The 26132-nt window shown below is 35.9% G+C and overlaps 1 long non-coding RNA gene across 1 annotated transcript; it reads left to right on the forward strand.

The window, feature by feature from the left end:
* The first annotated feature begins 4192 nt into the window (after positions 1–4192).
* LOC145686749 (uncharacterized) lies at positions 4193–19993 on the forward strand. Its single transcript, XR_014131644.1, has 3 exons — positions 4193–4278; positions 11047–11171; positions 19793–19993. It is a non-coding gene; the product is annotated as an uncharacterized LOC145686749 (long non-coding RNA).
* Positions 19994–26132: the final 6139 nt, after the last annotated feature.

The following is a 26132-nucleotide window of genomic DNA, read 5'->3' on the forward strand; positions in this document are numbered from 1 at the left end:
GTTTACAACAACGATATTATTATTAGTCAAGACTATAATTACTACAACAACACAAGTTAGTAGTCAAAAAAATGTAATTAAATGTACACTCGTAACCCTTTCGGACCCACATGGCCAAAGTGGCACATACGCGTGTGTCACTTTTTTAATCCGCTCCTGTATGGTCACTAATTAAGATATCGGTATATATTGTTTTGCCAAATATGGTTGGTCCATAGTTTATCATTTTAGTTTCTTCTTCTTCTGTGTGTCGAATTTCCTTCTCAAATTTCACCCTTCAAAAATTCAAGAATTTTCGAATTTTCTTTATTACTTTTCCCCTGTAGCTTCATTCGTTGTAGAGAGACCTCCTTAAGACTTGTCTGGTAGATACGTCGGATGGATACCTAATTGTTGACATCAATTGGATGGGCTTGCGCGCAGTGTTGCCAACTACGGAAATTAAAATCTCCTTAAATTTGGGCAAAAAATTCGAAATTTTTGTTATAAACCTACCTATACGTCCCAATGCAAGTCAACTTACGCCAGTCGAACATTTGTTCTTAATGAACAAACTCGGGTACATATTTTTACAGTGGAGTAATTAGGGGACGCACGAAAAATTCGGATTTAGGTTCTAACTTTTGATTTTCCCTACTTTTCTGTTTATCGAAATATATTTTTGGTAATTAAAAGCATTGTTTCTTAAATATCGCTATGATACTTGTAGGATATATTAGTAATGTACCAGTGATTATTTTAAGATAGTTTTCGTCTGTCTGGTAGCAGTGTTGCCAGCTACGGAAAATTTTAATTCAAGATGTTAGGGGAAAATTACTGTTTTGTCTACTATATCCCTCTTGTTGACTACATAGGAACAAAAGTACCAGTATCTGAAAGTCTTGTCTTTGCCCTTCACAACACACTATAGAAAGTTTCAATACGATAGTTAGGGGAAGTACAGTTGAGGTTTACAGTAGACCTTGTTCTCTAAGTGGAAAGATAATTGATTTTTTTTACGTAGACTGAAATATTTTTTAATGATCTGCTTACTTTATTGGATATCGTCACAATACTTGTAGGGTATATAATAGGGATACCAAAGCTTCTTTTAAGATAGTTTGTGTGTGTCTGCTAGCACTGTTGCCAGCTACAGAAAATTTTAATTTCCGATTTTAGGAGGAAATTTTGGAAAAATTCCCTTTTTGTCTCTATTATTTCCCTTTTGTTGGCTACATTCGAACAAACGTACCACTGTCTGAAAGCCTCGTCCTTAGCCGACACAGCGCACCATAAAAAGTTTCGGTAGAATAATTAGGGGAAGTACACTTGTGGCTTATAATAAACCATGTTCTGTAAATGGTAAGAAAATTGTGCATTTCTGAGTTAGAATGAGATTTTTTTTTTAATTTCATGTTTACTTTGTTAGATACCGCAATGATACTTGTAGGATACATTCTTAGGGTACCAAGGTTTACAATCAGATAGTTTACGTATGTTTTATGGCAATGTTTCCAGCCAAAACAATTAATTCCCGATTTTAAGTGAAAAATTCGGCAAATTTCCCTTTTCCCTCTATTATTTCCCTATGGTTGCTACGTTGGAACAAATGTACCACTACCTGAAAGCCTTCTCTTTAGCCTACAGAACACACCATAAAAAGTTTCAAATAGGATAATTAGAGAAGCTGTAGCGTCGGCATATGTGTTGATTTTTGCTTTTGAGGCGTAAAAAGTGTCAAAATTTCATGTGTATGGAAACAGATTTCTCTCTTTGAATGGAAGCAAGCGACTTCAGGTTTTCACTGTACCTTGTTAACGCACCAAAGAATCTTTTTAGGTGAGTTAGACCCATATGGCAACAGTGGTGCTAGATACAAAAAATCTTGAATTTCGGTTAGGGATTTTTTGTAAATTTTCACCCCTACATTTCCCTCAGTAATTTTCCACCCGCTCGCAACACTGCAATGTAACGTACACCAAAAAATAGCCACATTCCTTTTCTAAAAAACAAGGTCTTAACCATATCAATAGGGTAAATGGTTTTTGAGGAATATGTCACTAACTGACAAAGTATGAAAACGCCAAAAATGATCTGGGTCCGAAAGGAATAATCACACGATTTTGCTCGTATATGTACAAGGAAACAAACGATTTGTAAGTTACGAGGGCTTCGACTCAAGTTCTATTGATTATTTCAATAATCTTCAACATACATCAATAAATAATAGCTGCCAGAAAAAAAAAACAGACATTTGAAAAAAACATGAAAAAGAACGATGTTTTTTATTGAAAAAAAACTTCACAGAAAAAAAAACGTTTTTTTACAACACTACTAGTAAACAACTTAGCCCGCTAAGCCAGCAATTATGTCAATATATTTTTCGTGCTATTATCTTTTGGTGTAGAGTCTTTGCAATGACATAAATTGTAATCTTACTTGAGCACACGTTGGTCTTCTTCAGAATATTCAACACTTGATTCAACGTGTCTGTGCTTTTTTTTTTTTTTATTTTAAGATTTTAAGCTAATTTCCACAACACTGCTTCTTTCTCGTCTCCTTCACACGTAGCGTCATTTTTTTCCAGTATAGTTCGAATTACGAATTTTCCACACAAAGTTCCTAGTGTTAAGCGGTGCAACGCCACAGAATGTAAGTTCAACAGCATTTTTTAAGAGTCCAACACACGTGAGATGTAGGAAAATCTTACTAACACTTTAGAAAATGTGACAAGTAGTTGTTAAGTGGTGCTGAATTTGGTAGAATTGTACCAACTTTTTCACAAAAGGGGCTGAAAATGCCAGCGTGGTACCAACGGGCCGATGAATAACAAATAGGGCTGAATTTGGTATAATTGTACCAAGTGTGGCAACACTGGGTTGTCTGTCAACCGATACCACCTACCTACACACACACACACATACACAAACGAATCAGGAGCAGTGTTCGGAAGTTTCCTGAAGAAAATTTATCTCGACTGATACAAAATTTTCCCTTTGCGTATCAACTTTTCCCTAGTTTGTTGTGTGTCCAATTCTTATGCGACAAGTAATGTGATAAGATTAATTTAGCTACATTAAAGGAAGTGCCATTTGTTTTATTTATTTGGATTTTGCTTTCTCCTTCACTTATTTTTTAACAAGGGTTCAGCGGTAGAACGTTCGCCTCTGGCGCGTGAGGTCCCTGGTTCCATCCCAACTCGCATCAAGTTGACTTTGTGGTGGACAAACACAGTGTTCGTAGGTTTTCATGGGGGTTCTCTCATTTCCTCCCACTTTCTTTCATTTCTCACCATCACCGTCTCGTTTAGCCTAGCCAGCCATGGAACATAAAACTGAAAGATTTTTTAACAAAAAATACACATAAATACACCCAGCAGGCCTGTAGCCAGCCCCAAAATGTAGGGGGGGACCGGTAGAAGTTAGGGGGGCCGACCCAACCATATTATAGTTCATTTGCAAGCCTACCGTGAAAATTGTAGGGGGGGCAGTGAAAATTTGGGGGGGGGGACCGGCCCACCCTAGCGCCCCGTGGATACGGGCTTGACACCCAGCCAACAATGTGTACAAATTATGCTACTTTGCAGTGGCGGATCCAGGACAGATTTCTGGGGGGGGGCGGTGGGTTGTCATGCTGCTACTTTTAAGGGCTTCAAACTTTGGGATGGGTTATATATATATATATATATATATATATATATATATATATATATATATATATATATATATATATATATATATATATATATATATATATATATATAAAAGAAAGCTTCCTCTTCGGGGGGACCGATCTTGTCTAGCTACAAAATCTATTTGAATAGAAAGATTGCCAAGTACAAAAAAATTGAAACGTAATTTGCTGTCTAGTTTCTTGGTCTATGGTTTCACACATGCGACGTTCCTTCTTGCAGGAAAGACAATCACAGCGTTCTTTCAATATTTTGGCAGGAACTTTTTTCCCCGTAGATCTTTGTTTCTTCTTTCTTTGGTTACCTTTTCTTATGCTGTTTGTAGACGATCCAAGAAAGCTTGAACAAGACCATTCAATACCTCAAATTTACACGTTCAAAGCAGTATTGTTCAAGACACTTGAACAAGAGTCTCGAATGGACTTGAAACAACTTTTACACGATCATAGAGGTATTGAATCTGTTTTATATTCTTGTTAATAGATGGCAGTCCAAAACAAGTGACTGTAACTATGAAATCAAATGAAAGCGAAACTGCGTACTGATAATAGTTCAGACCTGCGCATGAATAGCTATAATATTAGCATATTTTTCGTAACTTTCTACAGGTATTTGTAATTTAATAGATTATATTAAATAATTTAGAAAACAGGTCAATTGATTTTGCAGCAATCCCAACGGATTTTCACTAAGTAGTCTGTCCCTTTTACATTAAATGCAAGTTAGGTTAGCTAACGTAAATAAAAAGTAAAGTGCTGCTTAGGTATAAAATCGTTCCCTATACTAAGCTTTTTTTTTTAAAAAAAAATATGTTTCTTCAAATGGCGTGCTGAAGACAGAACCACACTCAAAAAGAAAAATCGAACTGTTTCCTAAAATTGTGTGTATCACGAGGCATTTGATGTTATGCTATGGCATCGAAAACTGTTTAAAGAAAAGGCTGAAATCACAGAAAACCAAACGAAGCAGTGATAATATTTTTTCAGCTACTGGACTTACCGCCCATATTTGTATCAGACTCTCTTCTCAAATCTATCCCTGATTTGGTACTGGTTAAGAATAACCCGACAAACGAATAGTAATTTTACTGTTAAAATGTGTGAGTGTGTATGAAGGATATTTATCTGAGATACCGTAATAATTCCCACTGTCGGAACATGCCTGTATAATGTAGGAAACCAGAATTTTATGTTTAGAAGTTTAATGTTACCAATATCAAATCATGACAAGGACTATAGTTCAGTTCAAATGAGTGAATACGAAGTCAAGGGTTTCTTGCACTATTCTAATTTACACATGATTCTTATTCTTGCACTATAACCTCCGTCGATGACGCGCATGCTCCGTACAGACGTACTCTCCCCTGGACCCCCTTCAATGCTCCTGCCCCGACGCTGTTAAATAGCATTCTCGATTTTATTTATTTATTCATATTTTTGGCCTATGTTTAGCAGAAGGGGTCCAGCTCTTTTCTCTAAAAAATGTTACAATTATGGTAATTTCTGTTCACATTCGGTTAGTTTAGGGTAGGGTTGGTTAGTTTAAGTTAGGTTAGACTAGTTTAGATTACGTTAGGTTAGTTTAGTTTATGTTATATTAATTAGGGTAGGAGTCCCGCATAGTTTTCCAATAAGATGATAGAATTTCGCTTAATTTTACTAATATTACGTTAGTTTAGGTTAGTTCAGGTTAGCTTACGTTAGTTTGTGTTAGGTTAGATTAGATTTGGTTACGTTATGTTACGTCTAAGTACTTGCATCACTCATTTCTCCTGTAAATTTTGTGTTTTTTACGTGCTTCTGGACCCCTTGTACTAAACATACCCGATATTTTTTTGCACTGTCTTGTATGTAGCATATGTTAGAATGCACATTTGTACCTTACAAGAAAGCACTGGTAAAATTAATCTGCACGAGTGAAAGCCACCTCTACCTTAAGAAATGACTTCTGAAATAATACGTGTGGATTTCGTGATAAAATAATTATATTACAATAGGATAACATGTAATCATTTCCAGGATATTTCAGTTTGCGAGCATATTGTCAATCTGTACGCAATTATTTAATATCAGAGATTAATAACAATACAGAACGTCTTATTAAATCAACAAAAGTCAGTTATATATTTTTTTATTTAATGGACTCTTCTTTCTTAATCTACACCCGATAGGTATTCTTATATATTAAATTCTCAAATTAATACTTCTCATTGCCTCAAAATTTAACAAAAGTTACGGGCATGCAAACATTATAACTATATTGGTCGTGTATGTTATCAACAAAATATACTAACAATATCTCCCGGCGCAAATATGAGCTTTTGTTCATTATTACAATGCACACTTGGAATATCAGATATTTATGGAAAAAGAGTAACGAAAAGATATTTATTCAACTGCAGCTCTGTCTCACGACGTCATCATAGCCTACTTGTTTTGTATTTTCCTGCACTCAACTCGAGCGCTGATTGGCTATTGAATGCTCTTGAATTGGATTGTTTAGAACAGGACCGAAATGAAATTTCTTGAACGAAACTATTGAATTCAAGACAAAAATGACGTCAGTGCTCACGTCTTTTTCATCAAATACTCTTGAATGGTCTTGAACAAGAGTCTTGTTCAAGCTTTCTTGGACCGTCTACAAGCAGTATTATACTCTTCTTTTACAATTGTCTGCTGTTCTTCCCTTTCAACACCTTCAACTCCAAAAAGATTGTGGCCCTTGTAGCTCATTGATGTTTTCTTCAACAGAAATTGATCTATTGGTTGACTTCCCATGATCATTGCACTCAACTTCTAGGAAATAATTATCACAAAGAAGTATTAGATACGGTGGCAAGAACTAAATACTTGTTCATAATTTCATCCATTCGTTGTCTACATGCAGGCTGACTGGCAGGTTGACTATAGTACGGCCGCTGTATCTCTGGCTCTGACAGCTATGCGAAAAAGAAAGCGAGCGTTGATACTACATTGACATCCCCCCATAAGGCCCAATGAGTGACCGAGTTGTCACTGCGCTGGCATGGAAACCAGACGTTGTTGCCGTTCCGTATTCTTCCTTTTGTTTGTGCATAGTTCAGTGAAAACTGATTTGAGATGGTGTTTGGTTATTGCAACTTTTTTTTTTCCTTTTTGTGTGTTTGGATGTGCTGTTAAGAAGTATTCTTATTCATTGGTGACAATGGCTAGTTCTTCAGAACCGAAGCCAAAGAAAATAGTGTATAAAGGACAAATTGGCAACATTGTTTTGTCCACGTGCAGAACTGTCAGAGCCAGAGACGTAGCGGCCGTACTATAGTTGTGGGTTGACTTGCGGTTTGGCTAACGATAGGTTCAGGGCCATATGCATAGTCGACCGCGTAGGGGTCCTCTAGACGAACCGTACCTGTGGGATACCTCAACCTTCCCCTTGACTGTCCAATGTACAAAGCTTTTAAAGTGATTCCTGAGGAACGGTTAACACTGAGGGCTGATTGGTCTAGCCACACCTCGAGCGAGGCTAAAATTTCGTTAAAAAAAAAAAAAAAAAAAAAAGGTAAAACTCCGAAGCTCAATTCTACAATGATAAAGCATTAACATGGAAGCAGCAACTGCACATATACAACGTATGCTATATCAAAAAAAAAAAAAAAAAAGTTCTGAACTTTGTTCTTGCAAAGGCGGAAAAATAATAGTGTAGATTAGGAATACAGTTCTTTTCTTAATTTTCCGGTAAAGTCTATTAACTCGCAAAAAGAAATAAGGAGGACATGTAGCTAGAAAACTTGTGAAACTGTAGCTTTACAATAGAGATTTCACTAGAAATAAATTACATATACACCGTGCTTTTTTTTTTCACTTTTGATAGACTTTGTAAACACATTATTATATATCAAAATAGAAAAAAAAATCTTCAAAACAAAAAGCGATTACTTTCCAGACGAAAAATAAACCACTAAATATTTTATATAATGAACTGCGTATTCAAACACTTCGTGTCACTAACTTGACACAAATACGTTCAAATTTAAAAAAAAAAAAAAAAAAGAATGAAATTATCTAGTAGGGAAATGAAAACCACATTATTGAATATTGAAATAGAAAAAAATATTATTTAAAATAACAAGCGCTTACTTTCGGAGCGCACCATGAACCACTAAGTATTTTATATAATGGTATTCGAAAAATTCACTAACTTGCCACAGATACTTCAAGCTTTCACTAATAACAAATGAAATTGTCTCACACAAAAATGAAAACCACATTTTTGTATATGATGAAAAAAAAAAAATCTTAGGAAAAAGAGTGCTTACTTTGCTGATGCACAATGAACCACTACATACTTTTCCAGGTGATCAGGAGTTAGAGTCGTTGGTCAGTTAGGATCTTTTTATAGGCTGAGAAAGACCTCTCCACGTCGCAGGAAGTGACAGGCGCGAATTTCAACAAATGACATTTTCCAGGGCTGATTTCCTCAGGGGCCTCCGTTTCTTCTCCATCCAATATCCTGCATGCAGTCCTCAATGTTAGGTATCCTGGATTCCTCTTCAAAACTGACTGGAACTTTCGGGCAATTTTCGCACCTGTTTCTCCCTGCACAATGTTGAGTTTCTTCTCCACATCATCCACTGTTGTCAGCGCTTCTTTTAAAGTAAGTCCTATGAAGTTTCCAGTTTCTCGATAACGTTTGCAATTCACCCGAAATTACTTGCATTGTACTCTAGTGAACATTGCACAACAGGATTTTTGAACGCACTTTGAGAATCACGCATTGCTGCACTGGACTCTGCAGGAAATGTGGTGACAACTGACTTTACAGCATCAAAATTATCATTGTAGAAGTTAGCCTGTATCCAGGTGCCCCACTGTGTCAGTACAGGCAGTGGTGTTAGCGACACATTTGGTAGCATATTGTTGTAACACTGCACACGACCAGGGGCTTTCAGAAAAAACTTTCTAAGTAGAAGACGAAAGCTCATTGACTTCAGGGAAGTTGAACCGCACTTCCTCTGCTACACGATGTAATCCATGGATCAAACAGAACATATGAATGAGGTTTGGGTAGAACACTTTAAGCACATCGGCAGCTCTTAACATGTACGCCGCAGCATCAGAACACATCAGAAGCACTTTTTCTGCAGAAACATTTTCTGGCCACAACACTCTCAGTCCATCATTTACGAAATGTGCAACTGTGGAATGGTTTGTTTTGTCCAAAACTTTTGAACAGATCAGAAATGGTCGTGATGGAGAATCAGGGTTAAGCTTTCCTACCACCAGATTGGCAACGAAACGTCGTAATATGTCTGTAGTTTCATCCACCGCAAACCATATATGCGAATCACCAATTTCAGCTCGAGTGTGTTTGATAGTATCTTCATAGCACACATCCAAATAATTCTTGCGGATATTAGATTCGTCAGGAATGTCTCTTGCAATATATCTCCAAAAAGGACGCGAACTGTGGGATTTGCAATTTGTACCACGGTATGTCTGCTGCTGTGAACACATTGGCAAGGTCTTTGTAAAATTCACTGCTGTTTTCAGATGCTGGTTTTATTTTAGGTTAAAAGTTTTTGCTTTGCGGCACGCGGTAACACCTTGTTTTTCTTGTGAATAGCTGTTTTCATGTGCTGATCCAATTGCGACTTCATTGAACAGCCTACTTTCTTATCGCATACTTGACAAAAAACAATTTTACCGTCTGTGGTATAAGCGTCATCTATAGCTATCCACGATTTCAATTTTGAGGCTAAAGAGGAAGCCATCATTGAAAACAAGAAACTGACTCGGTCACAAGCGTGCACACTAACAAACCGGTCGCGAAACTGAATCCTTTTCCCCTTTGTTTGAAGGAAGAAGTGGCAGAGTAGCCATCGAGTCATACAAAAGCGATTTTTTATTCGATTTAAAAAACAAGTGATAAAGCCTAGCCACTCCAATCACCTCCCTCTCACCGCCGCCCCGACCCCACCCGTAGAGGTTGCACATACAAAAAAAGAAAAAAAAGTGAGAAAGCCAGCCAACTGTTTGCGTTTTAGTTTGTTTTGTCGGCACACATCCGAGTGGCGTCTGCTTGCAAAGGCGATAAGCACAAAAATCCTTATATCGTTTTCTTTCTTTATATATAAAAAACAGATCTTTTTTTTTCAGGATTGGAAGCGATAACTGACGACGTTTCTTTGCATATTGTAGAGTGTACGATTTGTTTTAACCTAGCTTTCCCGCAATGCAAATCGGTTGAACAAAGCGAGAGAAAAAAATACAGATAATTAAATAAAGTACTTTTTGAGTTATTGTTCCATATATAGGCCTATTTTTATTTGCGTATTATTTAAAGAAAATTAGCGAAAAGGTGCAAAGAAACTGAATTTATGAAAAAATATGTACAGTAGACGAAAAATATGTAACAAACTTCAAAATGTGTAAAAATATGTAACGTGATTTTGGTTTATATGGCTCCTTACTTCGTACTTTGCGAACATTTCATATTTTCACCAGCGTACATACAAAGGAAAAAATATGTAAAAACATAAAAATCCGGGCCTGAGTCATAACTCAAAAATCGATTTTTTAAATTTTTTTTTAAAGATAGGACACTGCAAACAAAGGGGCAATATTATAAGCATAGGTAAAACTGTACAGTGAAATTACGACAGTACTCTTCGATTTTGAAATAGCTGCAAAAGGCGGAAGCGAGGAGAGCTCTTTTAACATTTGCATACGCTTCAAGGAGTTAAAGAAAATACCTCCCAAAATAAATCAATAAATGAAATTAGGAGAAAGTGCTGCTAGGAAGCAAACTTCGTGTTTCTGTTTGTTTACAAATCTAATATATTGTACAACAGTGAATAGCTTTCACAACATTTAACATATTACTGGCCTGCTATACACTATGAGATAAGTCCTAGGAAATATCTTAGGATTTATTTGAGTAAAAATGTTACGACATATCTCGTAGGAAATCTTACCCTTTCGAGCAATACACGTAACTGCACTGCACATCATACTGATATTGATACCAGACGCTATATTGTTAAATTGCACACCTCTTTAAAAAATCAGAAGATAAATTAGCAAAACATACCTCATCAGTCCCTGTACTACTCTTCATTTTGTCGAGTATTTTTGCTCTTTCACCCGGCGGGGAGAAGACATTTGTTTTCACTTTCATTCACCTAATGTCCCTTAAATCGAAATCTTACGTATTTTCGTTCCGAAGTATAGCGTGCACTAAAAACAATGAATCTTGAGACTTTGACTCTAGGAAAAATCTTAAGATATTTCCTAGGATCTATCCTATAATGTATAGCTGGCTTAATGGTTTAATCTTGTAATCTGAAATGCTTTATTATTATTGGGTTTTAATCCTTGTTCCTTTGTCCTTCATTGCAGAAACTCTGATACATGATGTAATATGAAGAATAAAGAGTAATGTTGCATGGTCTAGTTCCATTTTTGTCTGCCACAACCTGTTTGAGGCCATGAGGGTCTCGTGCGATGTCAGGGCAGCATTTTTGGTGAGTTATTTCTCGTTAAATAAAACCAAAATAACTTATTACTATTTATCAAAGCCGATGAGAAAGGACCCTCTGTAAGTTCTCGTCAAAAATAAAAGTTCTATTTGCCTCGCTTTTTTGCTGTATTCCTATAGATATAAAGGCAACTCCTCAGGAAAAAAATATTTCGACGACACTGATAACGATTTCAAGAAAGTAGGACCAAAATACCGCAAATGTTTATAATGGAGTATATGGGAAACCTCATGTTATATTCGGATTTTTGTAGGTACCGTCCACAACTCTGAGATCAATGATTTGCACATATGATGTGCATCAGAGTACGGGACAAATAATAAGTAGAAACGAAAGTGGTGTTATGTTTCCTGTGGCTGATACAGGGTGTTGAAATTGGGCACCATCTGGTAGTTTAATAGACTGTATGGGAGAGTATTTGGTGGCTGGGAATTGTATTACGTACCATCAGCGCCTCCGAAATGCAGATCAAGATGATGTGGTGTTCCTCCCGAAGGCATGCCCTCCCAGGCGGCGAAATAAGGGAGCACAAAATTCGGGAGGAAAAAGAAAAAAGAGAAAAAAAATTACTTGGAATATTACTAGTATGTTCTTAAATCCTCTTCCTTCTTTAGGAAGTAGTCCTACAATGTTACTCATATTAGGAAAATGCATGTGCACATATCTAGGTATATATAAAATGGAAGGAAAAAAGGAATAGAAAGTTCTCAAAATCAAGGAAAAGCAGAGTTTATTTTTGAAAATTTTCTTACGCTTCGTTCCAGCCATGGTGGCGCTTCGAGGCTGGTCTGTCGACCTCACTTATATGTACGGGGGCGCCGTCGGATACTCTCGCCCCGGGCGCTGATTTTCCACGGCACGGCGCTGTAACCCGTAATCATCCATCGTTAATTTAATTTCATTGAGTATCATTTCTAAAAGAATTCCGAAAAGATATTGAACTGATGTCCTGCTTAATGATCTGATATAATTACTTTCCTTCGTGCCCATCACTGACATAAATCATTGTTTTCTTTTGGAGAAAGTTTAAACAACAGAATTTCGTAGTATTTTAGAATATTTTGAAAAATAATGTTTCTGCAGCTTTTTTCTTTATTATTATTTTAAAGATGTTTAGAAGTCTCTCTCTTTCTCCCATAACAGGAAAACAGAGAAAACTTATTGGACAAAGATGTTTCGTAAAGATAATTGTTTCTGCTTAATTGAAGAGCAGCTTCAACCACTAGACAATACTTCTACTGAACTAGTTCTTACCTTTCACTGAAGAAGCTTCCTTCCGTAGAGATTGCCATATTATATGTGAATGGCGTTAGAAGGAAATGGTTTCAGTATCATCAAATCAAAACGCACTGTATGTTTTATTCAGTCTAGTTATTTAATAACTAAGAGTGAAAATAAGCAGATATGAACTAAAATAACCAAACTACAGTGTTCCACATGATACAATGTTGCACGTAAATATGATGCAGACTATTGACCAAAGTGTCCACGAATATGATATTCAACAAAGACAGTTAAATGTATTCTTTACAGTAACATTTGGCCAGTGATTCTGTACTGTCTATCATGCAGATTGAAACGTATGGAGCAAGATTTCTGGTTCTGAGAAATTTGTCAAAGTTCAAATTACATGTCTGCAAAATGATATTCTCTATTGAAAAGCAACAAATCGCCTTAGGTGGCTCTTTTAATAAGGAATGAATCACATTACGAACCGCAAACCTATTATTTGTTTAACATTTGTTATCAACTAACTTACATTTCTTGTGTTTTGCTCCCAACAAATCACCAACATTCAGTAAAGTGTTTTGCCTTTGGAATCAAAGCGATCATACATGATGCTAAATACAACAACAACAGGACTATGGATCGCCACAGTCCAAGTGGCTGCATTGTGGATTCTAGATAAACAAAGATACTTTTGTGTATATGTATATATTTACCATTAACATTTTATGGATTAGCATTTCGAGCAATTTTATATTGTCATCCAGATGAAGGTTCCTATAAATAAGGCAACTCTTTAGAAACTTCGCAGGGAAAACATGCAAACAAATGCACAAACAAATATTGAGGACGTATCAAATATGGATCTTTCTTGTGATAAGCATCAAATTACTTCTGGTAGTTGAGAAGATGCCACACATACTGGGTACAATGTGTTTGCTTTTAATAAGATCATCAGAAACCTCACGGCTGTCTTCTCTTCTGGATTGTAGCAGAAATTAGAAACGATGTCATCACGTACTCTAACAATGTATATATGTTGATAAAAAGAAGAAAAAAAAGAAAAGAAAAGACAAATTAATAAAAATTGGGGGAAGCTTTGATTAAGTGGGGTGGCTGGATCAATAGATGGATGGGGTATGTCTACCACCAATCTTCCTAGGATCTCAAGGAAGATTGGTGGTGACTGGATGGGCAGGCAGGGGAGTAGACTGGTGGACAGGACGGGTGTTTGGGCCGCTGGGCAGACGGTCCGGTATGGGGGAGACGGGCAGACGGATGGGTTGAGGGGGCCTTGGAAGAAGGGAGGATGGGGGTGTGGGTGTTTGGCTTGACGGCCGGATATACACAACATATACACGTACATACATCCAAACGCCTACATTCCTCATCACCACAAACACAGATGCGGCGAGGGACCACGCGCAGCGATCCAGATGGGTAAGTATGTAGCATTTACAGACTTTTACACAATGGTTAATCATCTTCGGATAATTCTTCTGCTTTCTTCAAATGGGTGTTCGATGTGTCTTCGCTCGCATTTCTCTATACTAAACAGTTTTTACTTCTTCATAATATATATCTCCATATCATAACAATCATTGGCTATTCAACCTACATTTGTTCTATAACTATTTCTTTCACACACTATGATAGGAAGTACTCGCTTCTCAACTCACACTTGTTCCATATATTTGTTTCTTTTGTACAGCTTCCATTGGGACATCTCTCTATCAGAATGTAGAAAAGAGTGAAGAAATGAAGAAACAAATGTCGTTATTAACCATATTGCATACTCTGCTTGAATGTTGTGATGGGAGAACGTATTATCAGGTCAAAGTTTGATTGGTATCGAGATATGAGAAAATGTCGAATGGTGGACATGTCCCACACATAAAATCACTCGAAAGAACCCAATGGATACAATATCTGTAATACAAAATAGCAGAGAACGAGGAAGATAACTGGGATGCAGGGGTGGTAAAAGGGTGGAGACAGTGTGGTGTACCAAATTAACAAAAAAATATAAATAAATAAATTAAATAAAGAAATAAATTACTTAAATAGATAAGTTATAGAAAATAAGAAATATAAATAAAAAATTAAATAAATAAATAATTAAATGACTTAATCATAACTCCACCCGTAGCATCACCATCATCATCATCATTACCATCATGACAACCCTAATCACCAACCACACTGTCTCCACTTTCCTTCCACCCGAATCTTTTCTCTTTCTGCAGTATTTCATATTACAGTCGTTGTATCTACCTGCGTCTCTAGTGATTTTCTCTGTGTCATGCCTTAAGCTTTAATGTTTTCTCTTCTCTTAATATCTACCCCAGACTTTGACCTCGCAACACATCCTTCCATGCTAATCTTCTAGCATGAGATTCAATATGGTGATAGTGACACTCGGCTGGACTTTCGTCTTGTATTCTCCATTTTCTTCGGTCTTGGATACACTTTGGATGACGAGACTATCAAGCTTGAAAGCTAAATCCTTTATTGTTTCAGTGTGCTTTTGTTCATAAGTATCACGTACAGTTCCTTTTATGTCTACAGATCGCACACAAACATCGTGTACACAGAGAGGTGGCTCGTGAGGAAAGTCACGCTGCTAAAACTTAAATTTCTATCGCTTGAAACTAAAAGAATAAAAGTTATCTAATCTATTAATTGTTGTATACAACTATTAGTACATTAAAAAGTTTTCTTCTTTTACTTTCAAGAGAAAAGGCGTTAATTTTAACGGTGTGACTTACCTCACGAACGTCTCTGTTTGCACATTCACAAACAGTTCGTGTTTCTTTTTCAGTTCTTTCAACAAAGAAGAAAGAAGAAGAAGCCTTACCACGACATATTATCTGTCTGTCTTGTTGGGCGCTTGTGCTTCTGTCTGACCTGACGCTGGGGTTCTTGATATCTGTCCTGAAGCCTGAATCCTAAATGTTGATCCCGACCTGATGTCCTCTGTGCCCTTATACCCGCCCCGAAGCCAGCCTTCTCCTCTGCCTGCTTTCCCCCCATTTATCTATTCTTTCAGCCACCCCACAAAGCTGGGTAATAAAAAAAAAAGTTTCGTTTTATTTGTTGATCTATTGCAAACAAATCTAAAATTTATGAATTGTTGAATGGAGTACATTTAATATGGAATAAGAGCTAATGTTGATTTTTAGGTTCTGCAGCGATTACTTCCATTTAACTAACATCTCATCTATTTTGTTTCTGAAATTGTGTAGTTTTTCACTTAATCCATGTTTACAAGGTGAAATCTTTAATTAAGAGACTGACTTACTAAAAATAATACAAAATTTACCATTTTTCTTTACCATAATAATACAAAATTTACCAATTTACCATAATACAAAACTTACCATTTTCATAAGTGAAAGGAGATAATGAAATGCAACTTACCACAATTATAGATAATGTTATTCTACAACAGAAATATGAACCTGAAGAACTTTCAGTGTTGCCACACAGAATTACAGTGTTGATAGGATAACATATCCCCCAAAATCTAAGTTAAGGCAGCGACTAGAGGAACGAACTCAACTGCATTTGATTATGTATCATGTTGTTTTGGTGTACTGTGAATTACTTTTTAAATAGCATTATTATTTGATTTTAGTAACCGTATGTTAAAACTATTTTGTTTATTACAAACCAAATGCAACTATTATTTAAAAAGTAGTTCACAGGATTCCAATACAACATGATACGTAATCAAATGCAGTTGAGTTCGTTCTTCTAGTCGCTGCCTTAACTTAGATTTTGGGGGAATTGTTATTCTGACAACACTGTAATTTCTATGGATGACAACCCTGAAAATTCTTGAGGTTCATATTTTCTGTTGTAGAATAACATTATCTATCATTGTGGTAAGTTGCATTTCATTATCTCCTTTCACTTATGAAAAACAAGCAAAAGAAAAATTGTAAATTTTGTATCATTTTTAGTCAGTAAGGCTCTTAAACCTCCAACGATTATACTCTTTCCTCTAAGGAAACAGATGAATAATGAAAGTGAATGATTATGGATGATTCACTCTTCAATTTCCATATTGATTTCCCTGACTTTCCTGAGTCCATGATCAAAGTAAACTTTTCCTGAACCGCAACGCCGCCACAAACACTATTATTTACGGTTACATGGCCTGTGTAGCTAAGTGGACAGCGTGTGTGCCTGTCGTTCTAAGGGTCCTGTTTACGGTTAGCTTAAAAAAAAAAAGTATCAACCATTTCCAGAGCCATCCTGCGGTCTTCTTTTTATTTTTTAAATACAATATAAGAATCGTTTTTGGGTAAAAAGATTCAATAGATTTCAATCAAAAACTTTCTTGTATGCCATATAGTATAGCCAAACCCAAACTATCAGTTAACTCAGTATGATGTGCTTATTCCATTAGAAAATACGAAAATTTGATTTAGAAGCCGTTCAAAAATGTTTTGGCCCCTGATCCAAAAACTAATTATTGGCCGAGATCACAATCTTCTGATTCATTTTTAGTTTTCCTAAAATTCTTGTTAAGTCTTTATTATAGTATTTTTAAGTCTTTCGGCACAAAACTAACTTTTTTAAACAGAACATCTGCCGCCTTATGCAGAGTCGTTTTGACGTATAATTAGCGTCATACTAAAGGCCTGACTACTGCACGAAACATATGTTAGTCGAACTCTTTAGTAAGACACTAATCACGCGTCAAAAAGACTTTGCATAAGGCCCATAAACACTATCACTAAACAATCGGTGCGTCGTCTAGGACTTCTGTACAGATTAACACAAATACGGAACCTTTCTTCCTTAGCAATGTTCTACAAGGCATTAATATATCCTAACATGGAATATTGTTCACCTATATGAACAATGTCAGCTACTACAAATATATCTTGGCTAAACTCTGTTCTAAACTTCTTCCTGGCAATAGGACGTTTCAGAGGACCTCGCACACGTGCGATGACAAAGCACGAAATTGTTACGAACACTAAATATTCAACTGCCTGACACTCGTCATAAAATCAGTGATTTCAAATACCTGTACAAACTCACACATGGTCAACTCAGATCAGAAACACTACTGTATTTCCGAATTCTCTGCAGATAAACATGTAACACACATCTTTATATATATATATATATATATATATATATATATATATATATATATATATATATATATATATATATATATATATATATATATATATATATAGTACGACCTAGACTATCAATAGTTAAACGATCTCTTTTCTACAGACTTCCTAAGTTACACAACGAAATGTCAGATACACCCATAGTTTTATTTAATTCTGAAGCTACATATAACTCTGCACTACGACGTCATCTTAGTGGATAAATTGTATCAGCTATTGTAAACTTTTTTTTTGTTATTACTTAGATGTTATTTATTTTTATTACTATTATCTTATCACCTCTTAGATTTGTTAGATATTCCAGTGCAAACTGGCGCTCACTGTATCTGGAAATATGTTGGTAAATAAATACATAAATAAATAAAATAAATCAAAATTTCTGTATTAGTAGTATAAAAAAAAGCGTACCAAACAATAATTATACACGAGCGATATCTTCAATATCTTGGTATTCTGAATACAATCATAAACATAAGCAGATAATCATCATAAGAGTCCGCCAGAAAAATGTATACACTCTTTGTCATCCTTATCAGGATACTGGCGTTGACAATTGTTCTGAAATTTAAGTGTTTTAGTATGATATTTTGCCCAACAGATGCGGCATTGTCAACTGTTTTGAATTTAAATTATGATGTTGTATGGTTTCTCGCTCAACAGATGTCGGAACTGTCAGCACGGTTAGTGAGATAAGAAAATGGCAGGAGCACACTTGACGTTTGAGCAGCCTAAGTACGTTTTGAAGTGTTTTTTTTACCAGGTTTGGGAATGCCATCGAAGTGCAACGTTAGTGGAGAGGGGAATTTTGGTACTGAACCACCAACCCACTTAACAATCAAACGCATTGTTGACAAGTTTGAGGTGCATGGAGCAATTTGCGATATTTACAAAGGAAGATTGGGAAGAGCGCCTACAGCAACGAGTTCTGCCTGACAGTACCGACATCTGTTGAGCGGAAAACCGTACTACAACATAATTTTAACTGAAAACAATTGACAATGCTGATGTCTGTTGGGTGAAACACCATACAACATACTTAAATTTCAGAACAATTGTCAATGCAGGATACAGGATGGCAAAGAGTGTATACATTTTTTTCTGGCTGACTCTGTATATCATAATTTAGCTTATCTCTGATTGTCTACAATCATCAAACTTCAACTGTAGGATTTTATTTTTTAAATTAATTTGTTATTGTTCTTCCAAAGCTTGAAGTTTTAACCATTTGGCGTTCCTTAAGTTCTTCATATCTTATATGAACAGCTCTAATATTCGTTAATAGTTTTTCTTTTTTTTTTCGAATACTTTCGTGAAATATGATCGCATTTTCCACCGTCTTCGGAGCAAATAGATTATGTTCATGTAAATTTTTCCTTAAGTATATTTATAAAAACTACTATTCAGATCTACTAAGCAAAACTGATGGAAAAGAGAACCACTCACTAGTACTAAAACTGCGAACATAAAATGAATTTACAACTAAAATATACAAGCCAACTTTGTCTTGTATATTCAGTTTTCATTATAAGTACTGATTATTGTATAAATACATTTTTTAAAAATCTCTGACTTACGTGAAATAGAGCAATTTCTCTCATTCTCAGCATATTTTAAAGCATTTCCCGGATTTTCCTTAACTTTCAAGTTAAGTATGAACCTGCTGTCAATTAATTATGAAATGATAATGTGGAAGGAAACGGAAGAAGCTAGAGAATACCCACGAAATGATGATGTCCACCATAAATTTGGGTTGGGAAAGAACCAGGGTTCAAGCACTACAAGAGTTGGTTGTAGCATTGAGCTATTCTGCTCCCTCTATAACAAGGATGTAGTCTATACTAGAAAGCAAGTCTCACTATTCCTGTTTCTTATACATACCTCACTTTTTGTGTACTAATATTCCTGAGCAAGAGATGTGCTGCTCGCGATACGCTTCTAAGACTTCACTAGATGAGCAGGAAGACTGGAGTTCCAAAGAGGTTAGTGAGTGCAAGTACGAACCCAATGAGGTTTAAAAACGCGAAATCGAGTTAGCGCTAGTCTCACTGATAATAGTAAGCGCGATGCTTATTGGGAATGGTGAGACTGGGAGCGACTGATGGCAAAATGACCATCCAGGAATCCTGACCAGTTCTCAACCTATCCGAGATACGTTTTTCACATTGTTATTCTCATGTACCTTACGTAAATGTATCTTTCTCTATATTTTACTTGCTTTAGGTGCTGAAAGCTTTATCGGGGATCTCGTCTTATTAAGATGAAATCGATGCGACGTATGAATCCTACTTTATTAGAACGATGGAGCCTGAATTCAATCTAGACTAAGGGTCTCTAGACAAAAGTTGGAATTATATAGAACTAGGATATAAGACAGATTTTGCTTCATAAAAGTAAATTCTAAAAATGAATAAAATTTTATTTGTGCAGTGAACAGAATGTTTTTATTGTGTTGTTTTATCATCCTTACTGTTGCTATGAATAAAATCCTGGTTACCAGCATTCAGATGTTTGGCTGCTTGATGTTCCTGCCTTTAACAGACCAAGGTAAGTTCGGAGTGTCTGAAAATATATTTTCGTTCAGAAGCAATTGACATCATCATGTGTATCTATTGTAAATCTTGTATTTATGACTCATCTCCAAGGAGTAGGGGATTAGAAATACTGTACCCACGACCCGATAATAACGCAAGACATGAGAAAGGTCTGCTTAACATTACATACTTGATAATGATTGAAGGACAGAATCTGTCTTTCGGTGTTCGAAATGAGTGATACCCAATTAACAATTTGTTTTATTCTCTTTTCGTTATCTCCTCTGGTGGCTTAAGGGAGGCTAAAAAAAATACCCCTCGAAATAGAACGGGGCTCCACAAAAAGGACATAAAAAATCGAAAAACAAGAAAATGTTAGTGTTATCTTTCTGGCTTATGATTTTTATTGTGATCCCTGTAGTAAGACATCGACTAGAATCTCTCATTGACAATGCATCACACAAAACATCAAACTGGAAATACAGTAAAGGACAATTATGTTTTGTTGCCACAGCGTACTCCCCAAATATACTTTAAAACGCTCAACACAAATGGCACAAAACCAGTGACAGTGATTGTGACAGGATGATTTCACCCAGAAAAAGTGTGACAAATCTGGTGCTGCACATTCTGTGTTAAGTGTTACTGTGTGGGGACGTCCAAATGAACCCTAATCCAAAGTATAGTGATCAGAAAACCACCTTTAAGGTATACTATCAAAACATACGAAGCATTAGAAACAAATTTATGGGCTTTGATATTAATATCAATGAGTTACTGGAATATGATTGTTTAGTCATTAGTGAATCGTGGCTGACCCCAAGTTGATAAGTGACAATGAACTACCGTTTTCTAATAATTTCTCAATACAGGAATAACTGTAAGACTCGTGGAGGATGAGTGTTAGTGTATATTAATAATAAATGGGCCAGCAAAACACGAAATAACCTCTACGTGAGTGTAACATTGTTTGGGCCGAGGTAAAGAAGGGAAGATATATATATTTTCATGAAAGCAGGAAAGAGAAAAAATGAACATCCAACCCTGCTCTGAAGGTACATTGGCACGTGTCAAATCAGCTTATTTGCTGTGCGATATTTTGCCTTCAGGCGAACTACTGGCGATCGACTAGATAAGAGATAAGAAAAAGAAAGGGAAAAAAGGAAGAAAGAAAAAGATATGCTTATTTCGTGGAGATATGCTTACTTCTTGGCATTAAGTGTTTGAAAACCAAAACTGTTCTGAATATCCATTTTCATAATGTCCATAATAAGGGAAATGTTAATTCTCATATATAGGAAGAAAGAAAGAAAAAAAATATATTTCACACGGGTAACAAAATAAAATATTCTACTTAACTACGCCTTGGCCTTGTGTGTTTCAAGACTGTTCAGAATGTTTTTATTTATTCCAATAGAAAAATGATGGAATAAAAAGAATTGTTAATTCCCATAGAAAAAGAAAAAAAAATATAATTACACTTATTAAACAAAAAGAACAAGATAAAATATTTCAGTCTGCCTTGGCAATTCCAAATTCTTAGAACTATTTTTTTTTTTTTCATCTGCTCGTGAACACTTCATATCTTCAAACTAATATTAGTCTTGAACAAAACACTTTTCAATAAACATAAAAATTTTATAATTTTAAACCTAATGCGTGTCCACGAACCATAATTATCTATCACCGCGTTGATTACAGGAGACATTGAATTAATTAGTGACGAAGGAAGACAGAAATGGGAAAGGAAGGAAGTGAACTGGGACCTGTATGTTAGGTGCCATCCCGGCATTTGCCTGGTATGAATGAAGAAAACCGAAGAAAATCCTCACTCAGAATGGCTGGACTGAAAAAGCTGTTACACCTTTTCGACCAAGTGTCCCCGTACACATAGTGAATGAAACATCTTATTTCTCAACACTTTCAATCAACAGTTTTGTTGGAGCTTTTTATATGAGATCTGATCCTTGATTATTTAATGTAAGATGAAAATGTCTGGGTCATTGTTCATTTGAAAATAAAATTTTTCGTTTGGTGTGGGCAGCATAATATTCAACTACAAAATCTTTCTTATTCTTGTTACCTAAGGGTCTTCTAAGGGTCTATTTTTTTTCTACTTCCTTCAAGACTAAGCACGATTTTTCTTTAACCTCCTAATCTCACTTATAAAGAATTTGTGATCCAAACTTCCCCCTTAACAAAGAGAAATAATGAAACCTGTTGACTTAAACGATTGGAACAATATTGGTGAAAATTTCACGAGCAGCAATTACGCACTAGGTGATTAGGATATTTAAAACACAACCTATACGATAGTAGAGATGCTACAACTATATGATCGTTTAATTGAAATGTATTACGAGTAAACGAAACGCTATAATATTGAAAACTGATACCATGCTATTTACTCATATGTGTGTTATTGTGTTCAGAAAGTAGTGTTGCTGAGGAAACGACACAAGACGACATCGTTCAATAGAAATAATTAAACCTTTTTGAAAACGAAATTGAATCTCCATGATACTTCACGAGACGAGAGAGACCCCCGTCGTGAACAACACTAGCAAAAACCACGAAGTTTACGTCATTGTTGATAATGGTATGTATACGTTTCGAATATAAATAACCCTCACAACTATACTGATGTAATTGCAATTCTCATTCTTGATATCTGAGCATTTGAGATTAAGAAATAAACGCTTATACCTTATTCTGAGAGAATATGTTTAACCCTGTAGCTGTAAGAGGTTCTAAAAACAAAGATAGTTAAAGAAAAATGCACTGTTTCTGAGTATAACTGGGTAATATTTACTGTTGTCGGGGTTTAGCAAAGATTCTACGAACTGAAAATATTTTAACAACCGGTTCTAGCGAACCAGCTGAATAGCACCACCTGACCGCGGAGAATTCCCTCGTAATAGTTAAAGTGCTCATCTTCGGCACGGGAGACCCGGGATCGATTCCTGGTGGGAGCTTATGTGGTTCAGATCTCTCCACGTTAAGATACAGGTCCACGTCTTAAATTGCCTCGGCGCTGAACAGAATACTAAACTCCAAATCAATCCAACACCCAACCAATCGACGTCGGAATCGGGAGCACTTTTCCATCATAATTAGATTATAGTGGCTCAATGATAAGAGCACTAAGTTTTGGTTTCAAGGTCATAGGCTCGATTCCACGCTATGCTATGTAAGTTTGTGTTGAAAAGCATTATGTTCATTTGTTTCTAAGACTTCTTTATTGCTTTCCACTTCATTCCTCAGTTCCTTTCATTAATCATTTCGTTCACTCATCATCTATTTCCTTTAGCTTCCAGGACATAATCGCGCGATGTTAAAATTTCCATTTCATTTCATAGTATTAGACCAATAATGCAGTCTTGAATTTCCGAAATCACTTTTTATTGTTCACTCCTAAATTATATGTAAGTAGATCATGAGTATTTAGATATCTAAATTAATTATAATAGATAATCTGGCACTTGTAAACTACTATGCATGAATTATTTGTTTTCCTCGAGAACAAATTCAAGTATTGTTTTTCTTCTCTGTCTAAAAGCACTAAGCTTAGTATCGAAAAGAACATTGGTTTACAGCAGACACTGGCTTTGTTTGGAAGAGCTGCTTACAGACCTCACGTGAAAGCAGCAAGTCTCTCGGAGAAGTTAACTCACGTGAACAGGGTTAGGAATATCTTCTCCTCTTGCTCGGCTGACTTATTTCTTTCGTGACCGTACGTCTGCCATAAATTCAAATTTCTTTGTCGGGTAACTCTATAGACCACACAGAAACAGCCTTCGATGTATACTTGAAGCGTGCCACGAATCACTCCTAGATGCTCTGTCGAAAGGTGACAAACTGGTACCTTTCGGTAACTGTAACTTGGGCTTGGAATCGGTCAATAGCACACATGGAACAGCATCAGACGCAAATGAAACATTTTTATGGAGCATTTTATTCACGGACTCGATTTGAGAATGCATAATATGATAACACACGTAAAAACAACAACTTAGATTATGTCATCTTAACTTTTCCCTCAGAGAGTGTCATCCCATCAAAAAATTTACTTAGTTTAGAACATGAGTCTCTAGAAGTGACTTTCCGCGATTCCCGTCCCATCCCGCTCCCTTCCTCAACAGTTAACGTTCCAGATCAAAAAGAAAATTTCTACCTGACTGGAGGAAGGCCCCTTGGGGGAAAAATTTGTAAAGCACTACAGGTATTGCCATGGACACTTGTACTAGAAGGAACAACAGACAAAGCAGTGGATTTCTTAATCGATATTGTACATGCACAATAAACGACTTTGTACCGACCATAAAAATAAAAACAACGAAATTTTCACCATGCAACGAAGAGATTCACCACACATTGCGGAATAAGAAAAGGGCACAGGAACTGTGGCGTGCATTCCCAAACGGACATACTTATAAGAATTTTTCTGACATTAGACATCACACAAACACACACACAATTGCAAATCTTAGATTATATTTGAAAACTTCCAAACACCTGCACCAACAACCCAAAACACTTTTGGTCTCATCAGGTTTAGGTCTAAAACTTCTATATCTCTTATGATGTACAATGGCGATTCAAGCGCAGATGATAAAAGAAGAGAATTCTTTAATGGAATTTTTTGTAACAAATTCTCAAATGCAAATACACCATACGCTTTTCCTCCCGTTCAGTGTGTTTACCCATTCACGTTCTGATATATCTACCACTTTTCCAGACTCATTCTTATTGTCTCTCCGGCCTGAGAGCCTCAGGTATGATAATATAAGCTCGATCTTTCTGTGTTCCCCACATATATAATTTCTGTTCCGCTTTCGCTCATTTTTAATAGATGTTTCATAGAAAGCTATTTTTCCCTTCTCTTGGAAAACAGCTCGTGTCTGCCCCACTTATAAATCCGGACCGAAAAATCATGTGTCTTCCTATATAAGCCTATTTCGATTCTCTCAAACATATCCATTGTCTGTGAGAAAATTATCAAAAAACAGGCTTTTCAAATTCACCTCTCCATACGTTCCGTGTCCAGTAGCACTTGCCGTACTAACTTAGGTAACATTAAAAAAAAAAAAAAAAAAAAAAAAAAAAAAAAAAAAAAAAAAAAAAAAAACGTCTGCAAGCAAAGAGAGCCCAAATAGTGTTAGTAGGTTATTTTGTTTTCTTTCTTCTAATAGATTACGGATTCGATTTCATATAAGAAGGAAATATTGAAGAAAAGCTTGAATCAAAATCTACTAGTAGTTATAGTAGTTTCCTTCTAGATTCCTGATACACCTTCCGACCACAAAATTCAGATCACTGGCCGTTGTTTCTCTTTGGTGCAAACTTCTAATGGAGCGGCCATGACCTATCTGCAACACAAGGAAGACAAATGGAGGAATTAGGATTAAACTATCATAGTGTGACCGCAACAGCTATAACAATAAAAATAAACGAGAACAAAGACCAATATGAACAATGTAAGACGGCTTGTGTCAAAATTGCGGATAACGTTTGACTTACCCTCGTATTTATCTACACATGATGAAAAAAAAGTTAATAATAACAACATTAGTGAATGAAAAAAATTTTATTCAAGTTCATCACCTACGATGGATTTATAACAAGAAACTTTCCTTCTCAACATACAAAGAAGCAGGATTCATCTCTCATACATGATATAAGGAGGTATATACAGTTACTTGTATACAAGTCTATGCGACACTTCAGATGTTAAGAAACTCACACAGTTTCTATAGAGAGCAAGCACTTTAATTCATGAATATGCTAATCTTTAATACGACCAACACTGCTGAAACCAAACATTTATTTTTAGTAACTTTTGTCTCTTAAAAAAAAAAAAAAAAAAAAAAAATGCACGACTCGGTTTGATTACTTTTTTTTTCCATATATGTATCAGTCTTTAACAGATTAGCACAATTAAGCTATTCCTAAGATATATTAAGATCATTCATCCACCTTTCTCACCGATATGATGATGCATTTGATTTAAGTTCCTCCTTATCACAAAA

The sequence above is a fragment of the Thermobia domestica genome, chromosome 5, assembly GCF_964235325.1.
Source record: "Thermobia domestica chromosome 5, izTheDome1.hap1.1, whole genome shotgun sequence".
Classification (NCBI taxonomy): domain Eukaryota; kingdom Metazoa; phylum Arthropoda; class Insecta; order Zygentoma; family Lepismatidae; genus Thermobia; species Thermobia domestica.